This window comes from Eulemur rufifrons, chromosome 27 (genome assembly GCF_041146395.1).
Source record: "Eulemur rufifrons isolate Redbay chromosome 27, OSU_ERuf_1, whole genome shotgun sequence".
NCBI lineage: Eukaryota > Metazoa > Chordata > Mammalia > Primates > Lemuridae > Eulemur > Eulemur rufifrons.
The window spans coordinates 28,561,803-28,568,565 of record NC_091009.1 but is presented as its reverse complement, the minus strand read 5'-3'; positions in this window follow the sequence as shown (position 1 = coordinate 28,568,565).

Genomic DNA, 6,763 nt, shown 5'->3' with positions numbered 1-6,763 from the left:
GCCCAACACTGTGCCCAAGAGTGGCTGGGTTTAAACACCTACTTTAAACAGTGCTCTTTTTGTAGGAGGCAGGATATTTTATATTCTGCCACAGGTTAGAACCCATGCGAGGATTTTTTTCTTTAAATGAAGAGGCACCAGGCGGTCACGTCCATGATGCTACTAAACCCTGTGCCTGGGCCCTCTACGGTGCCTGGATGGAAGGAACAGGCCTACGGGAAGAAGGGGGTTTTAAACACGTACCTTCAACTCAGCAAAGGTGGCACTCTGGGACCGCGTGTGGGCTCTGCGCTTGAGAGCAGGGGCCGAGGCCCGGCGGGAGCAGCAGGCACGGACGGGCTGAGGAAGTGGAACAGGCGTAAACGTCAGCATCCTTCCGTCTAAGGAGAGCGGCAAACCCTGGGACCAAGAACTCTCCGACTTTCTCCTCCTGAGGCGCGGCACTGCTGGACCCTGACATTGTCCTCGATGACTCCCTAGGGACCCCTGTCTGCCCAGGCGGCTGAGGACCAGCGTCCTGAGCTTGAGCCCCTTCAGCTTTGGGGAATGACACTCCAGGCTGCTAGGGGTGGGAGCTAAAAAGGGTTGAGAGGCCAGGACACCTGGGTGGAAAGGGGCCCCAGCCTTGGTCTGAAGCAGTCACAATCCAGGTGACGTTAACCTCTCAGCCAACACTGCCAACCCGACCCTGTCACCCCCAGAGTGACAGAGCCACTTAAGGTGGCTGGGTGACTAAAGGGCTTGTCTTGGGGAGGTCCCCCGCCCCACCAAGACCCATCCTGCAAAGTCCATCCAGGTTTGGGCCAGAGACAGCCGGTCGTGCACCCGCCTCTTCCTCCAGCTCTGCCCGCAGACCCGCGGCTGCCTCCCGCCTGCAGGCCGGGATTCCGCTCTCCCAGCTCTGACCCCGCACCTGGGAGAGCAACGCGGCATAGGCTCTCTGTCCTGGAATCGGACGGCTTCTGAGAAGGGCAAAGGATCACTGTGGCCCTGCCTGCTCCCAGGAATATCCTTGACCACCTGGCAAGACCCACTCCCAGACTGCCTTGGACTGCTCTTTTGCAATTCCCCAGAAGAAAATGAGGCTAATAAATAGGACATCCTATTTTGAGCTCTGGGTATATGACCAGTCACAGAAAGTCAGAGCTGGAAGAGGCCTTTGAGCTCAACTTGTCCAAGTCCCTCACTTTATAGATGAGGAACTGGAGGTCCAGAGAGGGTCAGGGACTTCCCGAGGTCACACAGCCTGTAAGTGATGGCCTGGGATAAGAACTCAGGTCTTCCACCTTCCTGCTCAAGGCTCTTTGTCTACCCAGAGGAAGGAGCCAGTGCTGAGTGGCTTCGGCCTGATTAAGAAGATGGTTAAGGCCAGTGGGGTATGAAAATTCTGACTCAAGGGGTTCAGGTTGGTGATCACAGGGATTGGCGTGGCTGCGTCCCAGCCCAAGGCACGGGCAGATTCCAGGAGACATCCAGTCCTTTGCCTTCCTTCTGAGCCTAGCTTCTGCTGCAACCTCCAAATGCAGTGCTGGCTTGAAGCCCGTGCCCCTCACCCTTGCTCCACGAAAAGCAGCCAAAGGCCGGGCAGATTCCCGAAATCTAGGCAACAGTGGCAGTACAACCAGGAAACCCCAAAGCCCGTGCTCTGACAGGTGGCCCTTCACAGGGAGCAGCGGGACAGGCATCTTGAAGGACAATGTCCCCGGAAGCTCCCTGAGCCTGTTTTCTGTAGTTTACAGTTAGAGCTCTATTTTGTTATGGTTTTTTAAACTTTTAAGTCCTGCTCTATTTTCCTGGGCAGGTTTATGTTGATGTTTACCTGCTATAATTTTCTAAAAATGTATGTTCACATGCCTTCTCCCTGTCCCCACTAAACCTCTTCCACCCCCAGGACAGCTTCCCTGGAGCTGCCCAATCAAATCCTCCTAACCTGTTCCCACCCCCACACGCAAGGGTGCTAGGGGCGCAGGTATGCGACCATTGTCGCATTACAGGGACCCCAAACGGGGCCTAGCACCCTTCCTGGTCCCCCGCTGGCTGTGATTTGGCCCGTGCCTGGCTCTCTTTCAGAAGGGGGACGCTGAGCCTCCTTCCAAGGCTTATCTGACTCTTTCCTCACTGCCTCAGGCTGCGGCGGGGGACAGGGGTCTAACTGCTGGGCTGGGGGGATGAGCTGGTTTGGCACAGGACCTAACCATGAAGCTGGAGGCTGCAACCCCTAAGCTTGCTTGAGGCAAAAGATACTTCTAACTAAGTCCCTTAATTCTAATGAGGTCCATTCGGAAGCGAAGGCAGCCCTGCTGGGAGACGCAGGAAGGGTTTTTAACCAGGAAAACCTAACCACTGAGCAGGCAGAATTTGGGGACCAGAGGACTATACGAAAACAGAGACGTTCCTGCAGTCTGAGGTTTCAGGTAGAGTACTAACTAAGGTTTACTGGGACAGTGGGTGACGTGAGGACATGCAGGTGAGTAAAATGCAACAGCCTCTTGCCGGGGTGGTTTGTTATGCGCCTGCTTGGAGACTAGACTAGATGTCTTCTCAGAGTCCCCTCCTGCTCAAGGTCCTCTCACTTGTGTCTTCTCTGCTTGCACGGGCTGGGGGTGTTGAAAGCGTGGCTCACTCTCACTGAGGGCTTGACTCAGTTCTGGATTCTCTCCTCTCTCGCACACCAAGCCCAAGCAGGAGGAAGGGGGGACAGTCACACGGAGTACTCTGTCCCACAGCTTAGTGGCCAGTAAATGCTTGAAGACTAGGGACAGAGATGGCCTGCAAACACCTCCCGGGGCCCAGGGAGATAAGTGCCCTCCATTCTGCATACATGTGGGCTCAGCCTATGGAGGGAGCCCTGTGCTCCTGGCCGTGGCATGGTCTGTGTGGCGTCACCAGTCCCCATGCATACCCCGCCCTCGGGGGTAGGGCAGCTCTCTCCAAACGAGTCTCAGGACCCAGCAAGGTCAGATTATCTACTTTCATTCAGGGCAGCAAATAACACAGATGGTGCCAGGGAGTGGCAAGGCCATGGGGGCTGGGGGGGGGGGTGTCTTTTTCTTTTGATAAAGTAACAACAGGAGAGACTGAGATTAGACATCAGAAAAAAACGTATGCGATGATGCCCTGGAATAAGGAAGAGGGTTTTTTTAGGGAACTTTGAGGAATTTTGATTGCTGGTGTGGGGTCTAGGATAGGCGAAGCTGTGACTGGAGGGGTGGGAGAGGCTCCAAGTGTCCTTCCAGGGCTGAGATTCTTAGAATCAGAAAGTGTTGAGCCCAGGAAGAGTCCTGGAGATGCCACCTGCTGCAGTCCCTGCACCTTAGAGGAAGCCATCGAGGGGAAGTGCTTTTCCCAGCGTGTGCTGCCTCTTGGCAGCCCCAAGCACCATCCAGCCGTACTCTGGGCAAGAGCCCAAAATAGCTAAGGATGTTTTACTCCCTTAATCTCTTCCCCAGCTACAGAGGAATCCTTCCTCTTCCTGGTCAGAATGGGACTGCCAACTGGGCTCCTGTGTCGGGGAGATGGCAGTGTCCTCACACCTGTGCTCACGGGCACACCGCGGTGCTCTCTAGGTCAGACCTAACCTGGGCTTCATCCTGGGGATGAAGGGCGTTGCCAGAGAGGCTCCTGGAATGGCGAGAGAGGGATTCGATGGCTAGCTTTCTAAGGGCCTTCAAAGAGATCCACGGAAACAGGCACCCGGTAGCTGAAGCATGCCCCGTGGACGTGTATATATGGTCATAGGCTTTGGGGAGGCAGGACAGTAAAGGAAAACTGGAGAGAAACAAAACGGGTCAGATAGCTCAGAGCCCCAAGCAAGCTTAGGGGCCGACAGCTCCTAGTGCCCTCAGATGGACACATACTGCCTTGGCCCAAGGCCCCTCAACTTGCCCACCCATCCAGGCCTGCACAGCTTAGAGAGGCTCGCGGCTCGGCACCGGCTCCGGCTTCAGCGGACCACTGACTTGACTTGACCAGTGTTTGTTAAAATGGAACCACTCCCACTGGCCTGTTGTTTCTCCCTTGTACTTCTTGTAATGGTAGCTATTTATTGACTCTGGTAGCGGGCAGTTCTTAAATAAAGATGGTTTCTCAACCTGTTGAGGCAGCTGGCACCAGCTGTGGGCGTTTTTATCGTCAGGCTAAAGAATACCTACCTCCTTGTCCTGTTCTGTAACTCCAGAAGGTTTTGTCCAATACTTTCACATTTCACACAGTCAACTCTAAGTTACAACATATAATCCATATTGCTTCATTCACTCCTGGGAGGGGAAAAAAATGAGGCCAAGAGATTTTAAGGCAGGCCTGGGCAGAGCACAAGCATGCACTGTGCTAGACTGGACTGGCTTTACCTAACACGGTGGCAGTAAACAATGCTTGTGTGACGGTACTGCTTCAAGGCTCCCCGATTTTTTAAGACGTTTGGGGTGTTGACTCAATGGTCCTAAAGGGAAGTCTGCTCCCTGTAGTGATCTTAGTGACCCCCCAGCTGGTGAGAATGGGGGTCACTGCTTTGCTGCCTCTACTCTGCTCACAGCAGCCAGAAGTGTTGAATTTCTAGTCAGTTTCCAGCTACAACATTCTCACACATGCAACCACCAGTTATTAAACTTCCACAACAGATGACAAGTGTGCAGAGAAACGCGTAGCCCTGGGTTTGAGTCTTTCATTCAAAGCAGGTGGGGCTCCCGCCAACTGTGTCCTCAGCTTTTCTCAGGGAGGAGGGAGATGAAGGTGATTGAAGGCCCCAGTACTCAGTGCTTAGCTATCTGCCCAGGGCCTGTTTGGCATGAGAAACGCAGGCTGAGCGAGCCCCCGGAAGGGGCCCGCACAAACACTGGTATGAGACCGCAGCAGGGTCTTCTCTTCCACTTTGCACCCAGAGGCGATGTGGAAACACCGGCCACTCTAGAACCCAAATGCCAGTCCAGTCAGCATCACCCTGACTCTCCATGGGCAGATTACATGCACAGAACTCAACGAACTGAATTGGGTTTTTGTCTTGACTAACATATCTGAGGGTCTTTTGTTCTCTTCCCTGCTCAATGCCTTCACATTCAAGAGCCCAGCAACACGCAGCGAGTTATAACCCTAGAGCCGCGCAATAGTCCATCTCATACTTGACTACTGGCTTGCAACCGAATCCTGGAAAAGGTATTCGGTGCTTTCTGGGTCCCAGTCTCTCCATCTGTAAAACAGGAAACAGTACTTCCCACCCCTCCTCCTTCCTCAGCAATGTAATATTCAGTCTATCACATACAAAGTAAGATACTCCTTTAACGGCTGCTGCTCCTAGGTTAAGACAGCTTGCTTAAAGTATAGCTGTCTCCTGAATGCTTCAGCAAATTGTCCCGTACTGAACTAAAATGCAGCAGTAACATTCCTGAACTCCAGTACTTCAGTTTACAAAGCAGTTTAACCCTCAGGATCTCACTGGATCCTCACAATCACCTGTTTCACAGGTGAGGCCTGCAAAGTGTCGGTCAGCTTGCTCCATCACATAGTTGACGACAGGACCAGGGGGCCAGAACCCAGGTCTCCTGAAATCCATCCCCTCTGGGTAGGGGTGTGTGTAAAACTTATGATCTTTTCAAGAGCAATAGTAAAAATGACTCCCTATGCATGGGCCTTTGCCACAGATCAGAACCACCCATAAAACTTTTAAAAACCAAAGATGCTCTGAACTCATGATTTATATAATACATATCTAGGACACGGAAAGGGCGTAGGAGTGATGACTCCGCAGTAGCAATGAGCACATCCACACCACGCACCTGGGTTTCTAAACACTGTTCCCCACACTAAAAGGAACGAGGTTCCTCGGGGCAAAGAAAGTCCAAATGTGCACCGGAGATAGCGTGCTGTGCTAGAAAGCAAGAAAATGCTCCAAGTCAAATGGGACTGTGGCAAAAGGCTGAAAGATCTGGTTTTACTGGCCAAGCTTGGGGACAATCTGAACATTAAGAAAATGACCAGAGTAATGGATTATATATAATTTATTGAATAAAAAGGGAATCCACTGCAACCTCAAAAATAAAAAGAGGGTAAAAAGAATAAGCTTTTCTTTACAGAAAAATGTAGGCTAATAAATCTAAAAACAACGAACTTAAAAGAATTATCATTTTGGGCTGGCAGTGGCTCACACCTGTAACCCCAGCACTTTGGGAGGCCAAGACAGGAGGATTGCTTGAAGCCAGGAGTTCGAGACCAGCCTGGGTAACATGGTGAGACCCAGTCTCTACAAAAAATTTTAAACATTTTTTGCATGGTAGTGCGCACCTGTAGTCCCAGCTACCCGGAAGGCTGAGATAGAAGTATCACTCGAGTCCAGAAGTTTGAGGCTGCAGTGAGCTATGATCATGCCACTGTACTCCAGTCTGGGTGACAGAGCGAGACTATCTCAAAAAAAAAAAAGAGAGAATTACCATTTTCAATCCCCAACATGTATCAGTGAATAAAGCAAGGATCATCAATGGATGCCAAAACATTTGTGAACAGTTTTTAGAAAACCAGGTAACTGCAAAATATTAAAGATTATAAATTACAAAGGGGCAAAACACACAGACACACACATACACACACCTCTTTGGAGAGATCTAGCAGTCACCACCTTAACCAAATAACCAGGCTTATCATCACCAATAGCGAGTCAACCTCACATTCCGATCCTGCTGTGATGCAGTAAGTACAGATCCGTGAAGGACTCTTGTCAAAATGCTTAAGATTCATTCCTCATGACTCTAACCATGAGGAAATGACAAATCCAAAT